Source organism: Ambystoma mexicanum, chromosome 9 (genome assembly GCF_040938575.1).
Source record: "Ambystoma mexicanum isolate Mex_15411 chromosome 9, UKY_AmexF1_1, whole genome shotgun sequence".
Lineage (NCBI taxonomy): Eukaryota > Metazoa > Chordata > Amphibia > Caudata > Ambystomatidae > Ambystoma > Ambystoma mexicanum.
The window spans coordinates 707,756,628-707,780,545 of NC_090931.1; the positions used below are offsets into that span (position 1 = coordinate 707,756,628).

The 23,918-nt window shown below is 43.9% G+C and overlaps 1 pseudogene; it reads right to left on the reverse strand.

The window, feature by feature from the left end:
* Positions 1 to 8,087: 8,087 nt before the first annotated feature.
* LOC138487379 (gamma-crystallin-1-like) lies at positions 8,088 to 15,442 on the reverse strand (annotated as a pseudogene).
* Between the last annotated feature and the right edge of the window lie 8,476 nt (positions 15,443 to 23,918).

A 23,918-nucleotide genomic window follows, 5' to 3' on the forward strand; every position in this document is an offset into this window, starting at 1 on the left:
GATGGGCTCTAACAGGGAGGTATTTAGGGAGAGAGTATTCGATGTAGAGTGGTCCCAGGCCCCAGAAATCCTTGTGATGGTGCAGAGGATTTTGAACTTGATCCTCACAGCAACCAGGAGCAAGTGGAGAGCTTTTAGGGCTGGAGAGATGCGGTCCCTGGGCTTGAGGCCAAGAATAAGTCTTACAGTCCTATTCTGTATTAGTTGAAGAGGGCGAAGGGAGGAGTTAGGAAGGTTGAGGAAGAGGCTGTTACAGTGGTCCAGGCTGTGTACTTCTCATGTACATTAGAACCCAAGGTAGATGGGTTCTGACATATCTTGATTTAGGCATTTTTTGACTTGTGTGTCCATGCCCCCAACAGTGAAGATCCCACCGTTCCAAACACTTTGGAGGCTGAGTTAGCTGATTACTCCAGTCCTTGGACCTCATTACAAGGTTGCCAGTAAAAAATGACAATTACCGTCATGCCGGTGCTACTGTGTCCGTGTAGCACTGCTGCCAGAATCTACGATAGATTCCGAGTCAGCGTGCATGCTCATACCTGCATGCCGATAACGGTAGTACCAGCATGCTGGTAACGCCCCTGAGCTCCCGATAGCGGCATCCTCGATGCAGACACCGACTCTGGCACCAATGAGCCCGTAATCGCCGGTATCAGTAATACTGGCACTGGAAGCAACGTCATCATGCCAGAACGGGAAATCCACTGGCACCATCTTTAAAATCAGAATCCATTGCAATCCTCGTCCAACAGGAGTGCAACTGAAAACCTAAGTGCACAGCTAGACTGAGGATCATGTCAGCAACACGAGGGACTGTTCGTCGGCGCAAACCACGCTTTAGCGAGGCAGAGCTCAACATGCTTGCCGACACTCTAGTAGAGCATGCAGATGTTGTGTTCGGAGGAGATCTGAGCCGCCCAGCACAGATTCGGAAGAAGGCGATATGGGTGGAAGTGGCCACCAAAGTGTCTGAGGTGGAGACAACACCCCCGACTGTGAAAGACTGCCGCAAGAGGTGGGACTACTTGCGTCTCTGGGTCTGAAACCTCCTTTCAGCTGAGCGCAGCCAGGGGTAGGCCACAGGAGGTGATGCGCTATCCCCAATAAAACTCCAGCCATGGGCGGAAACGTGTAGCTCGGTCATACACATGGAAAGCATCGAGGGGATCGGAGATGCGGAGATGGGAGCAGCGTCATCAGGAGATGCCGGTGAGTGCACATGACTTAAATACCAAATCACACATATGTCTCCCCAATGCCAATGTTGAAGTCCCAATGGCAAGTCAGTGCCACCAGAACCCTGCTGTCTTGCCACACCGACAGCCTCATAGCACACAAGTGTGTACCTTCCAGGAACACAGGCAACAAACCCCACTGACACACCCCACATATCCCCTGTAATGCACACACAAGTACCATCAGCATGCACAGACATACATCACTGTCCACCAGCTGCCGTCAGCGCTGTGCCACCACATGATCCAATCCACCTCCTGGCAAGATGCACACATCATTGACACCAGTTACCCACCTGTCACTGCCACCATGTCCCTTCCCGCAGACTCAACAACAATGCACCAATGTACACAAGTTGACCACATCCTTGTCACAATCAAACTGTACATGTAACAGAGCCACGGGCGCATGGCCACAACACCCAAGCCACTACACATCAGTACCCCAGGCAAAAGAGACTGTGCCATCCATGTCCACACTGCAAATATGTCCCCACACTGCATCCCCCACACAATTATGTGTGCACCATGCCATGTCCTACACAGTGACCATGACAATGCACATGACTATGAATGTACTAGCTTTGATGAATGTCACATGGATTCTCACACATCAATAATGCCTTGCTTCACTGTCCCCCACAGGTACATCATCTGAACGTGAGGGCGAGCTAGCCACAACACCCACCTTCACTGCAGCACATGGCCAGCGTACCAAATCTACCACCACAAGCCAGGAGCCAGCCACCAGTCCCGCAAGACCAGAGCGTGCCTCCACATCTACCGCTCATCCCCCCCCCCGCCACCACCATACACCTGCTGGCCAGCAGCACCACATGTCCACAGCAACCGCAACCAAGCAACCCCGCAAACCAACACCACCAGTGGCCAAGGCAGCACATCACCTGGACGATCCACATTGCCCAGCCATGAGCCTGCCAGAAGAACCACAATCCCCAGTCATGAGCCTGCCAGAAGACCCACAATCCCCTGTCCAGAGCATGCCCGAACATCTGGAATCCTCCCCACCCAGCCAGGCGCCCCACCCAGAAAGTGCAATGGATGACACAGGACCACACAGCACCGTTGAGGCCACTGGGGCAGGCACATAGAGTGGTGATGAGGCACAGGATGAAGAAGCTCCTGTGTTCTCACCCACAGTCTCTCCCAGCCCACCACCATTGCCATTGCCCAGACTGCATCACATCAGGGACATTGAGGGCCGCCTCAGTCGAACAGAGGAGCAGCAAGAGGCTCTGTATGCCCTGGTAGGCCGATACCTCATGCAGGACACCTCTCGCAACACTGCGCGTATGCTTGGCAGGGAAACCAAGGGTGTATACCAGCTGGCAAGGCTAGTGCGTGAGGGGAACGAGGTGATGTCATCAATGGCAGACTTGATAAACATGCATGTGACCGCAATTGCCGAGCAACGGCACATCATAACACCACTTGGGCCATCAGCTAGTGCAACACCAAGCAGCTCCACCCAAGGAAGCCTTGTGCGTCGCTCACAGAGACTGAATCGGCCGCAGGGGCCTCAACCACATCCACCAATAAGGGGCCACAAATAGGTCATGTAACCACTGTATGTGTGGATGTAGTCATTGGGAAGGGGATGTAGGGGTCATGGGGGAGGGGGTTGTTTGTAATACACTAACAGAAAATAGGCTGATAGTAGTGAGGCATAGAAATCAGAGTGTGATATGTACACGCATTTGTGATCCTCGAGAAATTATTGCAACATTACTCACCCATGGTGTTTCTACTTGTTTTGTTTTAACATATTGTATGTGTTTTATGTACTATGATCATTTTATGATTGTTTTATGAAATGTATTGATTCTTAACTAATAAAATTTGTGATAATTGATTCCACTTGATGTGGGAAGAGTGTTAGGTGACACCGAATAGAATATAAGACTTTCTTCTTGTATATAGAAATTATATGCTCACAGAGCAAGAAGGCTGTTTGATCCCTCCCTGTGATTAAGAACCATTTTGAGAATAGAAAGGAGGGGGTGTTGGGGCATTGTGTGTGGGGTTAGTGGGGGAGGGGATGTTGGGGCATTGTGTGGGGGGGTAGTGGCGGAGGAAGTGTGGTCTAAGTTCAGGAGGATAGATGTCTATGGTTCAACAAATATCATCTGTAAATAGTTCTTCAACTTGAAATACACCTGGTGTAGCAAAAAATCATATGCCTGGACATTGATTCTTGAGTGTGTAATAATTTGATCATGCACAGTGTCCAGCACCCAGTGTGACCCACGCCCAGTTCCATGTCTTCCACATTCCATCAGAAGTAATTGTCAATTAATGCTTGCCGTGTGGCATGTCCATCATGGCATGGTGTTGCTGAGGAATCCCAGCATCTCCATCATCCTCATCCTCAGGTGGCATCATGTCCATGTCAGGGTGGAGAAGGACTTTACGCCGGATGCTGTGCAGCATCGCACATACCATCAAAAATTATTCCCCACCTTCTCGGGACCGTAGATGAGTGCTCCCCCAAACCTGCTGAGGCAGCGGAACCGGCCCTGAAACAGGCAAAATGTCTGTTCAATGGTCATGCGAGTGCATGCATGTGCGTTTGTAGTCCTCCTCATGTCGGTTGCATGGTTGCCTGATGGGGGACAAGAGCCGGCCCATCAGGGGATACCCAGCATCACCTGCATGTGAGCAAGAGAAAGGGTATATGTGATGATTTTGGTAATTCCATGTTACCACAGGCTGTACAGTGTTGTTCACTGAAAGAACATAGAAAGACAGGATGACATGACAGTACATGGCAATTCACATTCTCTGTTGCCCGGGAAGTGCACGTATGGCAGATCCTTGTAGGCGGTGGGATAAGTGCATTTGCTGCCACATGGCCCATTGAATGGGAACCTGCACAACCACAAATCATGTCCTACAGACCACTGTGGTCTCACCTTTCAGGAGTGTGTTGCCAATGGAAAAGGAGTGTACATATACAGTGTCTACTCACACATTTGCCTGCTGTCATCGTCGTGATACAGGGCTTTCCACATTATGCATTACACATACACAGGTATCCATGTACATATGCATCGACACATACCCCGAAGTGACTAGGTCAGGTGTCCATAGGTAGTATGTGGCATGGGTGAAGGTACACAGTACTGTAATACGTCTGGGTGGGTGCCAACATGTTGGAATGATGCTACATTGGATGTGTCCCACACCTCACTGCCATATCTGGGTGTTGTGAATAATGGTGTTTTTCTGTGTTTCTATATTCAAACCGTTGTACTTGTGGGTGTCTCTTAAGGCAACAGGACTGGCATACTGATCTGCGGTACACTAGTGGACTCAGTGCAGACCCTGATATTGTGTGTGTGTCTGATGGTTTTCTTCCTGGCAGTGCATCCTGACTTGTGATTTAATTTCCAGGCTTCCCATTTCATGCATTGACATTTCAGGGTGGTGCATTATGGTACATGTGGTACAGGTGTTCTGGTTTGCCTGATACATGTGCTGGTGTGATGTCCAGGTCTGTTTTTCATTGTAGACACGGCTGTGAAGGCATTGCATATCTGCATGCATCAGCTGTGCTGCAGAATCTTGGAATTTACAGATATCATGGCTCTGGGTACGTGACTGTGTGTGGTCCTCAACTGATCAATGTGTGAGGGTTCATGGTGTGTATGTTGGGTATGCTGAGGTTGCTTGGTCCATTACCACATCTGACTGAGCATTCTATTGGCCTACCCACTCTCTCTGCACTTCATTGCATTCCTGGTTATGTTAATGGGTTTTGCCAGGAGTCACGATGCATTCATGCATGCAGTGTGCACTTGTGCCCCTCATTGATGCTATACTATGCCATGTTCCCACGCCCCTCATGGCCCACCCAGCAGACAGATTGCCTATGCAGTTAAGTGCCCCCCCATTCAACACACCTCATGGCCCACCCAGCAGACAGGTTGTCTATGCAGTTAAGTGCCCCCCCCATTCAACACCCCTCATGGCCCACCTAGCAGACAGGCTTCCTATTCAGTAAAGTGCACCCCCATTCAACACCCCTCATGCCCCTGTGGTTAGACTCACCCAACAGCCATGTACAAGGACCAGCAGGACGTGCCATGTAGCGGGGCAGAGTGGAGTTCCACAGCACCATGGAGTCATGTGTGGTGCCAGGGAGTCTTCCACAGCAATGGGTGATTATCTTGCGTGCATCGCACACCATCTGTACATTCAGGGAATGGTACAGCTTCCTGTTGTGGTACACTACCTCCACAGCATGCCGTACAACCAGCTCAACATGTGTGCAGTCGAGCGCGCCTATGACATTGGGCATGCCTGCGATTGCATGAAATGCAACTTTGGTGGCATTCACCTCCTCTGCAGTCCGTAGCATGCTTATGTGGTTGCGTGCATGGTTCAGGAGTGCTTGTAGGAGCTGGGTGAGCACACAGGAGATGCAGGGTTGTTATATTCCATGCAGATGCCCCACTGTGTGCTTATAAGTGCCTGTGGCCAGTAAGTGTAGCACACACACTACCTTCAGCAGGGGGGGTACAGCCGGTACAGGGTGTGGATGTGGGCAGGGGTCCGGTTGAATGGGCCGGCCCTTAGGCGGGGGATTGGTGGTTGCCTGCGGAGTACAACTGCCTGCACATTGGGTATGTGCCGGCCCATTCTCACCCTGCTTCTCCTCCTGCGCATACGCTGCATGATCTGGGTCACTGCCTCCTCATAGAGTAGCTGTTCATGCATGTACTCCTGCTCCAGTAAAGCTGGTGCTAATGGTAGCATTTTGGCTTTGGGAGGGGTCTGGGGTGTGGGTGTGCTCCTTTTGTGCTGTGCCTGACTCCATTGCATCCACCTGTGCTGATTGTGGCCACCTGTGGCAGGTTTCTGCACACCAGATTCCTGTTAACGCCTGCCCCGTGTCTTAACGGCGTTGTTGTATCCGTTATTACTGGCATGTCCATGCCAGTGAGAGCATGTCCGTGCACCTCTTAATGTGCACTTGACTGCGGCATGCCGGTGTCACTGGCACTGCTGCCGCGTGTCAACGTTGATACAGGCAAGAGTGAGGCCGGTCACAGCGGGTCCCTGCCGATGCCGGTGACAGGTTGCTCAGGCTTACCACGCACAGACGTTGTCTACCAATTAATACTTCTGCAAACCCAACAGAAAATTTGGCTCTAATTGAGATCACATTAGCAGCCATAACTACTACACTAGCCAGTTTGTATAAACTGTTTGAATCTCTTGATCAAAAAACGTCATCTCAAGCTTTTCAAATACAGCAGCTGGCTGAAGGAATCGCAAGCTTGTCAGATACTATCCAATCGCTCCCAAAGTGTAGTAGCAAGGTTGACATGGCTGTAGGTCCTGATCAGCCTATGATTATTACACAAGAACCTAAAAAGCCTGCCGTCCCTAATTCGGCGTTACCCTATTTCGAAAATATCATTCGCCCTGTAACATCTCCTGCCCCTGACTGTGTGTCTATAAATGACTCTTGGATCAATCTCGACAGGAGTCCAAAGCAAATAGCAAAAAAAATACGGGTATTACCAGACAGCCTTTTGTTTCACTTGTTGACTTGCAGAAAATAGCCAAAGTCCGCAGCGCTCGCTTAACAAAGGCAAAATCCAAAATTAGACCTAAAAAGAAGGATGTGATGAATAGTCAACGTCAGGTGGTCTTGCAAACCTCATCACCAGTTTGCATGTTCGATGTCCCAAACAATATCCCAGTACCTCCCATCTCTAAATCCACTGTCTCCATTGGTGTGGGCTCAGTGCCCGTTGTGAATCCAATGACACCCCACGCACCAACTGAACATGCTCCTCTGTCAGAAATTATTGATTTAATTAATGAATCAGATAATAGGAATTTGCCATCTAACTCCGCCTCTTCTCATCCTTCACAAATTCCGATGAATATTGCCTTGAATACTAAACATGGTCAATCTATTGTAGGATGTCCAATGGGGAGGCAATCTATTAGTCAGTTTGAATTACAAGAACAGATGTCAACTATAAAGGTGGCTGTAGAGGCATATTTGAATGAACGTGCAGCATTATGCCCCTCTGCTAATATTGCAAATGGGTCCAATTTACTAACGGGCCCGTTGTTAGCATCATCCCCATTCCCATTGAGCCCTATTTCTGAGCTGTGCACGGATTGATTCTGCCCCCAGCAATGTACTGATTTGGAATGGGCTCCAATGGCTGTTTCTGTGAACAGTCTTCAGTCCCCTTATGCCACATGCTGATGCCAACTATACTTGCAAATACTTATTTAGAAATTCCCTGATAGAATTTTATAATATTTATATAAAATAATCCGTTTTCTCTTTCTAGGCCATTGAATGTGATGTGGTTGAGGCTTTATGATAGGAGCATGTCAGCTCTTACTTTTCTAATAAAATGCTTCAAAATTAAACTCCTGTATTAACTACTTCTTATTCTGTACAACGTGGAGGCTGCTATGAAGAATTGAACATTGAATATTGAATTTCACTAGAATATTAGTGTGACGGGAGAGCAGAATCCCAAGATGTGTAGTCCTCAAATTATAGTGGTGAAGTAGATATCTCAAGAGAAAACTTTCCCAAGTGGGTCCAACAGCCTTCATTCCAGTGTGAGAAAAAAAGTCTGTGTCTATTAAAACCTTTAATGGCTCTAAGTTTCAAAGATTTTAACCTTTCACCTGCTCAAGGCTCCGAGATGAGTTTGACAAATGGAATGATTTTCAGTATCTTGAGTAATGTGGGAAGAAGACACAATGACATTTTCAAATCAGTATATTTTATCTATGTTTTACTGAGATATTCCAATGAAATTCAAACGAATTTGAATTTGCATTGTTTTAGAAAAATCCCATTCGCTGGAAAGATCCAATCCTGGGGCTCATGGCTCCCCAGTCACTGTATCTTCTGTACTCGCCGGGTCTCAGGTAGTACTGGCGTCCTCTGTAGTTGGGCTCCTCATATAAGATCCAGTGGCCGTCCTGCACATTGCAGGAGTGGATGCCATTGAAGTGGAACCTGTCATAAACATTGGGAGAGTCATCAGTGAAGTCCATCATCTGACCCCCAAAGTCACTTCTCTCATACAGCCGGATCATGAAGGTGCCGCGATACTGGGAAAATGGAAGGAAAGAGAAATATGGAAGAGTGAATCATATGTGTAGTTTCTAATGCAAGATATTGGGGATTTACATATCAATGAAAATTGCATTATATTGTCATACCATGAATTGTTTATTGGTTATTTCAAATGAGAAATAATAGTGTAATCCATTAAATAATTCTGTAGAAAATTATATTTTCCAGAAATGCAAAGTAAGCACATTGTATGGAATGTCACATTTTACTTCAGAAAAATAAGTGTCTTAGATGTGCAGTCTTACTTTTCTTAAACTCATTTATCCATGGGGGTCAGATAGAATCCAAATGTATGCAAAAGGGCCTATGTAGCTAGCTTTAACATTGCAAAAAAGAACTCATCCTTAACTAGTAAAAGACATGTTTTGAAGAAGATGTATGATGAGTTAGCATTATGGAAGTATTAGAGCGAGTGGTCAAGAAATGATGGCAGCAGCTTGGATTTTCGTACTAATCGCTTTTCTGAAACCTTACTTATGAAGGGTACTGCACCAGCTTTCATCTAATTCTCTTAATGTGTTTTTTTCTTATTATAGATGTCATTTCTTATTTCTTTCAGAAAATACCTCCTGGATTATAAAACATGTTCACAATGGCAAATGGTTTGGAGACGAGAATATCAGGGACGTCATTTCACCAAAATGCCAGGGGTAGCGGACGTGACATCACACGACCATTGACCCTCTGATGACATCACAGTAGGTGATGTCATTTGACCCCACCCCGAAGTGATATCGCGGGAAGTGATGGAACACAGCGTTTTACCCGTTGACAAAACCGGATGTGGCATCACATAGCGTTGTACACTACGAAAAATATGGTTATGATATCACTATGTGATGTACATTGCATACAAGAATGGATCGCCATACGTATCGTTAAGATCAGTGTGTATAGGCCCATATTACCAAATTACTGTGAATGTAAGAAGACGTCCATGACCAAATGATAATGATGTGCTATTATAAAGCACTTACGCTTAAGCGCTTGATATAGAAAAAATATACACCCAATATCACCCATCCTGCGTTGGTACTCATGTATCGACGATAGAAGGATGAAAGGCTGATTTGAGGCAATTAAGAACAGACTAAATCAGTGACTCACCCTCTGAAGTGTGCCTGAAATAAACCTTTAATGAGTCTAACAAATATTGTATAGAATTCCAGAAAGACACATTATTTGGTATTCCTATCCTTTTTTATTTAGGGTCAGTGCAGAAAGTGTTAGTCTTGTGGCACTCCTGTTCTTATTTTTCTTATTATTTTTAAGGGGCCTGGACAAGAAAGCAAGCCACTCCTGAAGTAAAGAGCCATATGGTGCTGGCCAAATCCCAGAAGCTTACATTACCAAAAAAAGTGTCGTTTTTTTTTTTTTAGAGGTCGCAAGGAAGACAACAGAGGTCGCAAGGGAGACCTCAGAGGACGCAGTTGCGACCTCTGGCGGCCCCTAAATGACATCCCTGGATAATATATTATGAGTGTAACAGCTCCTTACAAGCATGAACGCAGAATGTTGCCTTACGGTAAGCACCTATCTAAACACAATATTTTTCTGATGCAAAATATTTCCAAAAAGTGACCTTGGAAAATGAAAATTACAGCAAACCCATCATCTCAATGCTCTAAAAATGCAGGACCTACCTCTGGGATCATGCGGCAGGAGCGGATGGAGTCGTTGTAGCCCATCCACTGCTGGTATTCGGGGTACTCCCCCCCCTCCTCAGGTAGAACTGGTGCCCCCTGTAGTTGGGGTGTTCATAGAGCATCCAGTTTCCGCTTTCCACTCTGAGTTGCAGCGGTTGAAGTAGGAGTGCAGGTCCGCGGAGTCAGAGAAGCACTCATAGGAGCGGCCGCCGAAGTTCTTGTCCTCGTAGAAGATGATCTGTGGAGCGGGACGTTTACACAGTTAGCGAATTGCTTAAAACTCTATGGGCTGCATTAGATGTTCTGGGAATCTCCCTATGCAAACAAACCATATTCGTGGATGGATCCTATCTTGCCTTAAAGTGGCTCATATGTGTTTTTCTCTTTGGGCTAGATTTTCAAACCTTTTTTATTGCAAGTGAGGAGATGCGCTAGCCCATCTATGTGATATGCACGTCCAGAAACCACGTGGTTGCTGGGAGCCTGTCATAAATTAGTGTTGGGAGAGCGCTTCCAACGCTATGGCCCTCATTAAGAGTTTGGCAGTATTCTGATGGTAAATTTGCCAGAATATTACCAAATGGAATTACCATTACCACCGCATGGTCTGCCAGATTGCAAATGGTGGTAGGCAGAGTTAGTCCCCATTTTTGAAGAGGTCGTAATTGAGCCAATTTTGCAGATTTTTCAACAGCAAGTTGGAGGATTTAAATCCTCCACTCCAAGGCCAAATGGCGGAGTGGTAAAAGTGTAGTAATTCTGTTACTGTACATTTTTTACCGCTCTGCCATACTTGTAATCAGGGCCTTCGTTTTCAAGGGGGCTAGACAGTGCATCTTTGGCCACTGTCCATCCCCTCATGAAATGCTCTGATCACCTTTCTGAATTAGGTGACTTGGGCATTTCTCTAAGCAGCTCAAATGAAACAAGCACAATCACTGCGCTCCTTTCATTTGCTCTGCTTTTTGAGAATATGGCCCACTGTGGTTTTCCTTTCTGAGGACATCTATTTTCTTGTCTAGTGAGGAAAATGTGCCTTCATAGTTTACATTTGTAAATAGTCGCATACCACTACTCTGCTTATCAGCCAATGGCTTACAGAGATTCAATTGCTTAGGTGTGATCATGTGTTTGTCGACCAAAATACATTCATTTAACTGTTTTCACAGGTCTGGTTTGTCCCTTCAACAAGAAATGCGATTCACCTGAGTTTACTAATTAGTATAGTCTCAAGCCAAGTGTGCCAACATGGCTCCACATGTCCAATCCAATGAAACAGTTAGTAATCAACCCCAGTGATACAGTAGTGCACTGAGTGAGTAAAGACATAGGGTGAACCATGATTTAATAAACTACGCATGATGTCTACTATCCTCTTTTAGGCAGAATCCTATGCAGTTCCCTTCGGGAGCACTACAGAAGATTAGGACTACAGGTATATGCAATAAATCCCCTTTGGTATCAGTCTGTACCACACAGATTTAGTTGGTAGCTGTGGCTGAGCAGTCAGACTTATCTCAAGAGGGAGATGAGCAGTATTAAGGGTTTGCACAATAGAACTACAGTACTATGGAATAAGGAAACACTGACCAAAGCTTTGTATCAAAAATAATATATAGATTTATTTTACACACTCTTATTTCAACACACAACTCACTATTATTAAAGCAAGTTAAAACAGAAAAGTATACAAAACTCCCTAATTAAATTGTAGACAAGTTTGAGTAAGAGTGAAAACTGAGCAAAACGGCTCAGTGTAAACCAAGCATAAATGGCACTCTAACAATTTCTTCAGAGGGAGGGAAAGGTCAAGTTATACAGGGTTAGACTCCTAAACACACCAGCAACACTTCTCAATCGGATTGTGAACAAGTTAGGCAAGGCAGTACTTTAGCATCAACCATACTCAGGTGAAAACCGAGCAAAATGGCACTTCAACAATATAGAAAGAGGAAGGAAAGGTGGTTATAAGAGTTTTAGATGCACCAACGCATTTCTTGATGAGAAGCAATCTAGAGAAGGCAGTTGTAACAGAATTATCCAGAGTCAATAGGCCTGTGTCAGAGTCAGTGGTACAAGGCAAAGTGCCTAGGTTCAAACTGTTCTAGTTCTGCAGTCAAGTCTTTGTTTAACGGTTGAAAGGAGGGTGCAGCAGCTAAAAAGACAATGTTAGATAATAGGGGCGGCCAAACCAGAAGGTAATTAAAGGATTTAAAACACCTTTAGCAGTACCCAACGAAACGGGAGGCCTGGCGGAAAAATGTCCCTTGAAAGTGGAAGAGGCTCCTGCGGTGGCGGTAGCTCCTGGCAGTTCCTGCAGTTTGAGAGATCCAGCAGAGGAAGAGAGACTCTCATAGTGGAGTAAGGTTCGAGTTACTGCACAGGGATGAAACCAGCCGCTGTGCTGCCAAAACGAAAATAAAAAGGTATGCTCCTTTAAATCGCGGTCATGGTGGACGGGTGCCTGGCTATCCGGTCTCCTAGTTCTTGGTACTGGCGATTCGACCAAGGCAGGTCCTGGAAGGCGATGGGAGAACTGGTTGGCCCCACCAGCTCAAGGGAAGAAGACTCTTGCAGGTGAAGATCTTCTCAAGTCGTTGGAGAAAAGTGGAAAAAGGATCTGCAGCAGGGCTTCACCGGTGGTCCAGTCATTGCAGATGTCTTTGGCTTCTCTCCTCTTCGGGCTTCTTAGTTCCAGTGGCGACGTCTTGTCCTCCAGTCCTCAGGACCCAGCTTTTATGCAGAAAAACCCCCATTCATACAGCCTAGCTGTCACTCACTCAGTGGGGTGGCTGTCCTGGCGGGATAACCCCCGACCTATAAGGGCAGAGTGCGACTTGGGTTGCCTAAGTAACCCTGTCCAGGGTGCCTATTCCCCCTCCCACACATCCTGTCTACCCCAGACTCAGTGGCGCCGAGAGGAGGGCTTCTGTGCAGAAGCCCGCCAAAAGGACGAACAAAGGATCCCCGACCTGGGTTAGGATTTCAGAGAAAGACACGAGAAAGAAATATTATCAAAGATCTGGCAATAAAAACCTGCCGGAGTAAAGTTAATATTAAAATAAACCAGCGGTATATTAGAGGCTGTCAGTAAAAGTGGTAGCCTCAAACAATGGGAAAATCCCAAAGAAAAATATTTGCGGTCGAATATTTATGGTAGTAACCACTGCCACCAGCCAGAAACTTTGGTGAGAGGGACTGGACGGTACCCCCTCGAGAATGAACACCAGGGAAAAACTATTAACCCTTCCCAGTACTTCCATAGTAAGATGGTTTGTACTGCTTTTGTTAATAACTATTGACTAGTAAAGTCAATGGTAACTTTACCTGCCTTGGGAGACAGTAGTCAGTCCCAGGGTATGGAGTCTATGTTTGGGGGTCTCTAAGACACCAATGTGTCAGTGCACATCTATGAGGATGAGAACAATCCCATAGATCATAACCACACAAAATAGCCTAAAACACACATCAGCAATCTGTCTAAGAGTGGGAAAAAAGAGTCTCACGCTTAGCAGGAGAAAAAAATAATCCCTTCAAATCCAACAAAGCTGCGGGGGTAAGGGAAATTAGCCTTAGACGAGAATTCTCCCTAACATCCTCATCGACAAACCCTGTGTCTCTCCCACCCAAAAACGTACATAAACAAGCATTCGCAAAGTTGACCTTTTGACTTTGCAGTTTTGTCATCATATTCCCATGTAAACACATAGGAGGGACATTTAAAAAAAAAAAAAAAAAGATATTGCATGCAGGGGACTGTAGGAGTGTTTAGCTTGTTTTGGGAGCACAGAGTACAAAAAAAAAAAACGAATGTGTGTTTGAAACTGATTTTCAGAGTCTGCCTCTTTTTGCAGTGAAAACACATTCTTTTATTAATGAGTTATAATTATTAGTCTTGTTAGTGAGATTAGTTTGTTAATTACCAAATGTGTCTCTTGCAACATAGGCATTTCAGGTGAGAAATGGTGTGCATTTTGAAGGTACAGATGTGTGCTTTTAACTGTGAAAAATGTATTTGCATTTTATATGTAAAAATCGTTTTTGACTGAATAACCTGCCCTTACTTAAATGTCCATGTTACACTGGCAACACATAGCTTGAAACAACTGCATCATAGCAATGCACCAAACCCATGCAGTGGTGCCGCATAAAAATGCTCAATAACACATGTCTTGCTGTACCACATTATATCAATGCACCAAACCCATGCAGTGGCGCTGCACTTCAAAAAAAAACATGCTATACATTGATCCTGTGCAGTGGTGCTGTACTCTGTGCTCCCAAAACACGCTAAACACTCCTACAGGACCACCTACGCTTGCACTTACGTGTTTCATCAAATTTTCACAACAAGGCGGAAGGGAAAACGGAAGCGTTACGAGGTGAAAGGGCATTTACTCTTCGGTTTTATTCTCCGCTTAGAGAGATTTAAAACACTGACTGCAGGTACGCTTCACAGGCTAGTGTTTTCAAATGGATTCCAATGGTTTCTACCTGCTTCCTAGCAGGTGCTAATGTGAGGCATATTTCATTGAAATCCATTAGTTTTATGTCTGCATGAAAACACCTCGCCAGCGTTTAATGAAGTGCTCTCCTGAGATGGAGGAGGAAACCGAAGCAGGGATGCTGTACCCGCTTTGCTGACCCCCTACACCTCAGAACGGCAGGAAAATGAGCAGGAACAGAGAATACAAACGTTCATTTCCCTCTCCACTCTGTGTAAAGGGACCCAACCCCATTATATTTCATGTATTGCTATTAAATGCCCACGTACTAAGATCAAATGTCAAATATTTTCATCAGATTGCAAGTATTGTCATCAGAAACCAATCTCTGCCACCTATAAACCGCGTCCCAGGAAAATAAAGGCCGTGATTCACAGAAAGTTTTCCAATGGGGTTCAGCCATTATAAAACGCTTCTGTGAATTAGGCCCAAAGTGTTTCTACATCACTGTTCCACTTCTGTCTGGCAGCAGTGGTAGAGGAATGAGGTGCATAAACCTCCCCACCCCCCTTTCCATCATCATGGCACCCCGGCCCTGCTGTGAGGGTAGGAGTGCCAGAGAGGCGGGTGAGGGTAGGAGTGCCAGAGAGGCATGTGAGGGTAGGAGTGCCAGAGAGGCGGGTGAGGGTAGGAGTGCCAGAGAGGCGGGTGAGGGTAGGAGTGCCAGAGAGGCGTGTGAGGGTAGGAGTGCCAGAGAGGCGGGTGAGGGTAGGAGTGCCAGAGAGGCGGGTGAGGGTAGGAGTGCCAGAGAGGCGGGTGGTGGCAAAGAAATGCAGCAGGAGATGAGTTTGTCACCCAATTACGGTGCTCGGCACTCTGATTCAGATGCCAAAGTCACCGACATACAAGGACTCCCCACAAAAACCTTCCAAAGCGCTCGCGAACATGTCACCTTACCTTTCCCATGTTGGCTGGTTTCTGACAGAGGCTCTGAAGTCTCTCAGACCACAACTCTTTTATGCACACACCCGCTGCTCTTCTATTACAATGCAACAAAAGGGAGACCGTTGCTTTCCTAGAAGGGGAATGCACAGCACTCTATTGTTTTTGAACTGGGATTGACATGAAGAACGTTCCACCTTTTGTTAGGTTCTATTTTTTTTTTTTGGTTTTGCTTTGTGGGTTTACAGTTCATGGCTCCTGCATCTAGATGGCACACTGCACGTTTCTGAAGCACTTTGTCAGCTGAAAGAAAGCAAATCAATACTGATTATTTTATCGAATTGCTGCCCCTGGGAATTCGCAGAGGTCATGAACATTCCCATGGGGGACATGAGGGGAAGAGATGAACTCATTTGTTTTATTTGATTGTCGAGAATGAGAACTGCTCTATTTAGTTATATTCTCGTTATTGTCTTGGATTTGATAGGTATTGTACCCTATCAGAATTCTTGTGATAATGTGAGAGTGGGGGTTAATGTGATGTGTAAGTACAGGTATGCATCAATTATGCATTTCACAAATTTCTGTTATTGCATCATACTGTGTACCCAATTTACTCTCACTGTGCATTTCCATTTAAGTAGTCTTTTTTATTTACTTTGGATTATAACAATTTATTACACATGTTGTATCAGCACACCATTTTACATTAAAAAGCAAGCGATGTACAATTAACACAACTATATGTGACTTCAATTGATCACATACTGAACAAATATTATCACTAACATGTAAACCCTTTCGTGGGAATACAAACTTCCATCTGTCCGTTCTACTGTTGATACAAGCACCCGCTACAGTGACATCCCCTTCTTTAAGAAATAAATGGGGTGATGCCCCACAAGGGTATACAGTACCACTTGCTTATACCGGATGCTGTCCTTCACGGATCACTTAATTGGAGACTGATTTCGTGCTCTCGAGCAGCTATCGTCATTGTGAAGGAACTGCTTCAGTTTATAACAACATTCAGAAAGTGCTAATGCTGCCTGGCAGAAATGGTCACAAACCCATTCAGCCTTCTCTTCCATCTTGAAATGGGAAAGTTCTGCCTACTTGCTACAGAAGCCCAGTTGGAGGGGGTGGGAGAAATGGGTGTTAAATAAAAACCACTCACACTGCCCAGCATAGAACTCATCTGCCATGTGTAGCCATGTAGCATCAAGTGACTGTTCACTAGTGCACTTGTTGAAGGTAGACCGTAGTGTGAAATGGAACACCTCACATTCATGGAAGACCGCACATTAGGGCCCAGTCCTAGGAATGCCATCAAATGTGTGCCTGGGTAACAGGCAGATGGAGTTTGGAGGATACCCGTGTCAGCGAGCAGTCAGAGGTTTGCACGTTTTTAAAATGTATTCGTCATTTGTATGCTGCCTCTCTATACACAAGTGTTTGCAGCTGCCACAAGACCGAGGGGGATGGGACAGGAAAAAACAGTAAGTGGCATTTTACATGTTGCAGTGACAAAAGTGAAATAGGGGGTGGGGAAAGTGAAGGAGGCGGGTCCCCAAAGGCCTGAGCAAGTACTAAGGGGAGCCATGAGGCAGGGGTTGCAAGAGGAAAGGGAAACTAGTGTGATGGACTGGATGGACCAAATTCAGGCTAGTCCAGGACTGTGCCAGAGGGCAAGTGCTGGTTAGGGGGTGCTGGGGTGACTGGTTGCAGTGGCATGGGGACATTTGCTTTGGGAGGTGGGGGGGAGGAACTACTCCATTTCTCTTCAACCTTCTTACAACAAAGATGACGACCTAACCATACCTCCTCTTAAAAACCTATTTGCCTCTCTGAAACCCAACTTTTGTCCTTTTCATTACCTCATCAACTGAAGCATTGCCCTCTGGAATGCTCAGTCTGTATTCAACATCACTGGCTGCTTTCACTCCAGCTCTCCTCCCCCTCGACCTTGCTATCGCTGAAACCTGGCTTTCTCCATCTGACACTGCCACTCCACTCCGGCAGCCCTACACGACATGGATGCATATGGAATGATTGAAAGGTATGTATAGGGAATTGATCAAAACAATGGATGGAATGGATGGAATACATCTATATGGAATTTATAAATAGAATGGATGGAATGGATGGTGTGGATGGAATTGGATGGTATTGATGGATGCAATAGATGGATGGAATGGACTGGATGGAATGGAATGGATGAAATGGATGGAACGGATGAAAAGAATGGAACAGATGAAATGGATGGAATGGATAGAATGGATGCCATGAATAGAATAGATAGAATTGATGGAATGGGTGAAATGGATGAATTGCTAGAATGGATGAATTGATAGAATGGATGAATGGGGTGGATGGAATGGATGGAATATATGAATATGGAATCGATGGAACGGATGGAGTAGACGGAATGGATGGAATAGATGGATGAAACGGATGGATAATATAGATGGAATGCATGAAATGGATAGAATGGATGAAACGGATGGATGGAATAGATGGAATAGATGAATGGAATTGATGAATAGAATGGATGCATAGATGGAATGGATAGAATGGATAGAATGGATGAAATGGATAGAATGGATGAAATGGATGGAATAGATGAAATCTATGAAATAGATGTAATCAATGAAATAGATAGAATGGATGAAATAGATATAATGGAATAATCGGATGCAATGGATGGAATGGATGGATAAGATTGATGATGGAACGGATGGATGGACAGAATCGATGGATGAAATAGATGGAATTGATGGAAAGGATGGAAGAGATGGACGAATGTGGACTAAATGGATGGAATGGAGGGCATGGATGCATGCAGAATTAATGGAATGTATGTATATGGAATTGACTGATGAAATGGATGGAATGATTGGAATGTATATATATGGAATTGATGGATAGAATGGACGGAATGGATGGACGGGACGGATAGAATGGAAAAGATAGAATTGATGGAAGTGATGGAAGGCATCAGATGGATGCAACAAATGGATGGACTGAGTGGATGAAGCAATGGAAGAAATGGCTGGATGCACTGACTGAATGGATACATTGAATTAACAGAAGAAGAAAAGGAAGACATGGATTGATGCAGTGATGCAATGGATGGTTGATGGAATAAATTGATGAAGAAATAGAAGAAATGGATGGATGCAGCGATGCAATGGATGGAATGGATGAATGGATTGAATGGATGGAATGGATCAAATGACCCTACCCTCTAGCTCTCATGTGCCCCCACGCACGTGTCTCTGTGTACCCTGCTTTCCTGTTCCCCATGAAGTTGTTGTATGTCCCTATGCCCTACCCTATTGCTGTAAACCCAGCCCCCTGTCACTGTGTGTCCGTGTGTCACTGTGCTCCCTGCCATCCTGTCCCCATGATGTCGCTATGTATGCCAATGTATCACCCAACCCTCTCGTCACCATGTGTGCCCACCGTGCCCATGTGTGACTGTTGTACTCTGCTTTCTTGTCCCCCACACTGTTGCTATATATCTGAATGCCCCCTCCTGTCACCATAATACCAACCCACTGCCACTGTGTGTCCGTGTGTCCATGTGTTCTGTTGGGTATTTTGTGGATATTTGGAGCTTTGCGGTATTTTCTTACCGGCAAAATACCTTTAGCAATAATCACTCTCTATATTCATATTGGGTCACACATGATAATAATACATCGCATTATTTCAGAATTCATACCTATTTAGATGATATGCACGGTAGTTTGCGTGGTTGGTTGGTATAGTGGTTGGTTTATTTGTGGACCCACTATCCAACATCCCTTGTTTTTATCTAGATTGTTCGTGATCACTAGAGAGACCTCAGGCCTACATTTTAGGGATACCACATTTTCAGTGTTAGTGTTGTGTGCCATCATGGGCTATTGTGGTATTTTTGTGGTAATTTCCACTACCTTATATACGGTAGGGAACTATGTCCAGAGAATCTCTCTTCCCGTTGACTCATGTACCTCCAACAGGCTATGCTACAAACAGTCACTCACAACTGTCCATAATGAACAGAATCATGCACACATCTGCTTTAAACTGACAATTGCACTGTTTAAAAATCTACCCACGTTTAAACCTTTCCCCATGCAAAATGAAAGAGAGAAATAATACACACTAGCTATCTGTTTTCAAATATTTTTGTATTATAGAAATTTCTTTTAAACACAGTTTAACTTTTTTTACAGAAATAAATGAAATGGTACAACATTATTTGTGATAAAATGAACAGAGAGCTGCGAGAATATATTCAATTGGTAACATTAAATATGCTGATAAGAGACTGAGACTCCCTCGAACACACTGACTGAACAGTTTCGCACACTTTCGCATAGCTCCCACTCGCTTGTATAATTACCTTATCTGTTCAGCATGAGTTTTCTCCGGCTATTCTCTTTCTGAATTTGGCTCCCTTGAAAATCAACCCCAGTGAGAACAAGCGTCTGCCGTTCTCAAACCGGGGTTATTGCCTGGAACTCTCAGCTTTTGCAGCAGGAATCCCCAGCCAGGAAACAGTTCCTTCTCCCAGCTCTGCAAGATCTCGATTGTTCTCCCCCTCCCCTCAAGCTTCTCCAGCAAAGTTCTAATCACAGCCTCTAGCATGATACTTGCTATGACGCTGCTCCAATCAGAATCAATCATGTCATCTCCTCCCTCACTACACAATGGCTCACTTCTACAGTGGCAATTGTAACAAACTGATTTCCTGTTCCTTCAAGCTCTTTGCTCCCTGTAGTTATGTGGACAGAGCAGCAGAGAAAAAAAATGAATGTGCGTTTAAATGTTCACTTTCAGAGTAGGCCTAATTCTGCAGTGGAGACACATTTTTATTAGTGGGTTATGTTAAATGAAGTTTTATTAGTCAGGTTAGTTATTAATAAGGTTAGTTATTAATTTTCAAATGTGTCTCTTGCAACATAGGCATTTCAGGTGAAAAATAGTGTGCATTTTGAATGTGCACATGTGTGCTTTTAACTGTAAAATAGATTTGCATCTTATATGTAAAAATCGTTTTTGACTGAATAGCCTGTCTTTACTTATATGTCCATGTTACTCTGGCAACACATAAAGCAATGCACCACATCCATGTGGTAGTGCTGCATCAAAAAAAAATGCTACCTGTGCAGTAGTGCTGTACTCTGTGCTGTAACACGTCAAATATCCTTACATATCCCTCTTTTGTTTTTAAAACTTGGCTATGATCCAAGCCAATTCCTAAAAACAACTTGTTCATTTTTTCTTTTAAAATGCATGTGTATTGGGATATCTTTCTCTTCCTGACGTAGCTACTAAAATCAGTAACATTTTCATTTTTACTGATAGCACAATCAATCATCCACCCATGATTAGCACCAGGACAGCCAAACCCACTATTGAGGGTTCACCCCAGGTTCCCCAATTAAATCTTTCCACTTCTATTATCCCCAGATTACTAATTGTAATATTGTTTTTCTAAAATTCATTTTTATAACATGTCTTTCTTTGTGATTCAATAAATATTCCACATCCGGATCTATTGGAAAAGTATCCCTTTGAAAAAAATCGATATTTTCCACTTGGCTTTCCCAAACATCATTTGTTACATGAAACAATTTTAACTCCCCAATTGACACAATTGTATCCTTTGGAACCTGTAAATAAAAACATTATATTTCACCTGTTTAACCACGTATGTTCCATGGTTTAAATGTACTACCGTCATGTTCTTTAAACAGGTGCTGACCAACCATTTACCTCTGACCATCTTAGCCTGTGCCAGTTCTTCACCCCCATATTGCTAATAATCACTTCACATCCTTCTGATATACTTGGGTCAGATTTCAAACCACAAATAGCATCTGTGGCATTAGGAACAAACGGTTTACCTGGACACATATAATTTTGTTCTTTAAATTTGACACATGTTTCCAGGTTTGGTAGTAAATAAACTTCAGGTTCCCAGGACTGAAATGCCACCACCTCTAGAGTCTTAATCTTAATAAATGTGTCCTCTTGCCAAAATCCCACGTTATGTACCCACTTCGTTTGATAAATAAGTTCAGGAGCTACATATGGGATGCATAGCAAAAATCAGATCTCTAGTCTTTCCAAGTCCATGTATAACGGCATTGCATTACCCATTTCAAATGCACTTTTTACCTGTATTATATCAATTTCCCTCCTGGTCAATCTTTCTATCATTTGACGAATAATATCCTGCGAAACAAAATACAAAGGGATATGTCATTGAATCAATTGTGAAACTGCAGTTTGAACTTCTCTCATATAATTCGTTAATAGTCTATCAACAGGACTCATTATGTTCAATATTTCATTTAAAGTTCTGTCATGCTTAAGTATTATTTTAGTCGCCCGTTGCATTACATCTGCTTGTTCATTTAGAATGATTGCAGTTTCATTTATGAATCTTACTTGTTCATCCATTCCCCCTCTAATCCCATCTAATGTTTTTTGTATTATTTCTAGGTCATTACTCAGTTGTTGCGCTTTAGTACTCAGTGTTCCTACCGAAATAGAATTGGCTGTTGATATTGTGGTACCTATTATTATAGACATTACCAATGATATCGCGAGCATCACCGCACCTCTCTTTCCTCCCCTCTTCTTAATGTCTGCTGAATTCACAAATGTTTTCTCCAACTGCATTAATATATCTCTTATTTACTGCTTAGTGTCCTCTTTTCTTATTTCCAGACACTCTTTAGTCTGTTCAATCTTAATTCCGGTATTGTTCAAATGTTTTTCAATCAAAATCTCAGGATTCAATGGTATGTACATATTTTGGAAAATCATCCTTCCATCACTCATGATGAATCCTGGTGCCTCTTCCACCGCAATACCAGATGCTGGTCCAGGTTCAATGACAACCTGTGCTTCTGAATTCTTGAAGATCCCTCCAAATATCATCATCATTAACCATATCATCGGTATCATCTTCAATGCTGATCGCTTTGCAGCCTTGGTCTTCACCCCTCTTTGGGGCTTTCCCGGAATCCGTCTACGTGGGCTCCAGGACTCCATTGTCTCCCGTGACCTCTGGTATAAATAGTTAATGTTCTAAACCAAAATAGAAAAGAAAGAGATTAAGTATATTGCACAATACTAACTTCACCCTTTTTCCAAAAATAAAACATGCTTGGTAAAAACATTTCGTTTTTTTTTTTTCCTGAAATTAAACACAAGTTAAAAAAAAACAAGCATATATAAAACAGCATTCAATATTTAATACATTTTCTCTCTGCACACCAACCATGAGCTTCATTATATTTATTTATTTATTTATTTACTTCTTTTATATTATATATTTTTACATATATTACAGTGTTTGTGTGCCATTATAACAATCAACTTTTTAACTTCTCTGTCACTGCCTCCTGATTGTATCCATTTATTTTCTCTTTTTGTGTTCAAGGGACTTTATGTTATATTGTGTGCATCAGTGGGTAGTAGCCCCAGGGCTTTCTGTTTCTACATGCTCAAGCCGCCTGATCTCGTGTCTGGGATGGCATGGTTTGATCTGATTTACATGGACAAACTGCTCTATCGCCGTTTCACCTTCATTTTTCAAAATTTTATAAACCACAGGAGAGACCTTATCTATAATTCGAAATGGCCCCTGCCAGGCTGCTAGAAATTTAGAATTTTTCTGTTTACTTTTTCCAAAATGAAACTTGTACACCTGATCCCCTACACTGTATTCCTTTACTGATGTCTTTTTATCATAATAAGACTTTGCACTGTCAGCAGCTCTTTCCAGATTTCCCTGCACAAAAGCAAATGCATGTTGCAAATGCCTCCTCAGTTCATCAATATATTCATGAACTGTGGATGCACTCAAGTGTTTGCTCATGTGTTCTGTATAGTAGGTGTTGTGGTAACACCATTTTCTTACCTGTCAAGACCTCATGGGGGCTAACACCTGTTGCTTTGGCAGGTGTTGATCTGATTGCTATCAAAACCAACGGTAAACGTAAATCCCAGCTGGAACCTGCTTCTGCCACAAATTTCTTTAAAATATCCACAACAGACCTATTGCTTCGTTCAACTCCACCTGAAGAGGCCCGATATGCAATATGTAGTTTTCTTTTCACACCCAGTATTTGCCATACCTTACTCATTAGAATACTTGTGAAATGACTTCCTCTGTCTGACTCAATTCTTTGTGGCAACCCAAACCTTGAGAACACATGGTTCACCAGCAATGTGGCTGCTGTTTGTGCACTACAATCTGGTGCAGGAATGCATTCAATCCACTTTGACATCAAACATACCACACTTAAAATATAACGGTTTCCTCTGCTCGACCTTTTTAAAGGCCCTACATAGTATATTTACAAATCTGACCATGGAAGAGTTAGGCCTCTTTTCATTAATGGGGCTCTATGCATTGGTGAAGCAGGTTTAAATTGGGCAAATACTAGACATCCTCTAGTATATAATTCCACATCTTGGGACATATGTGGCC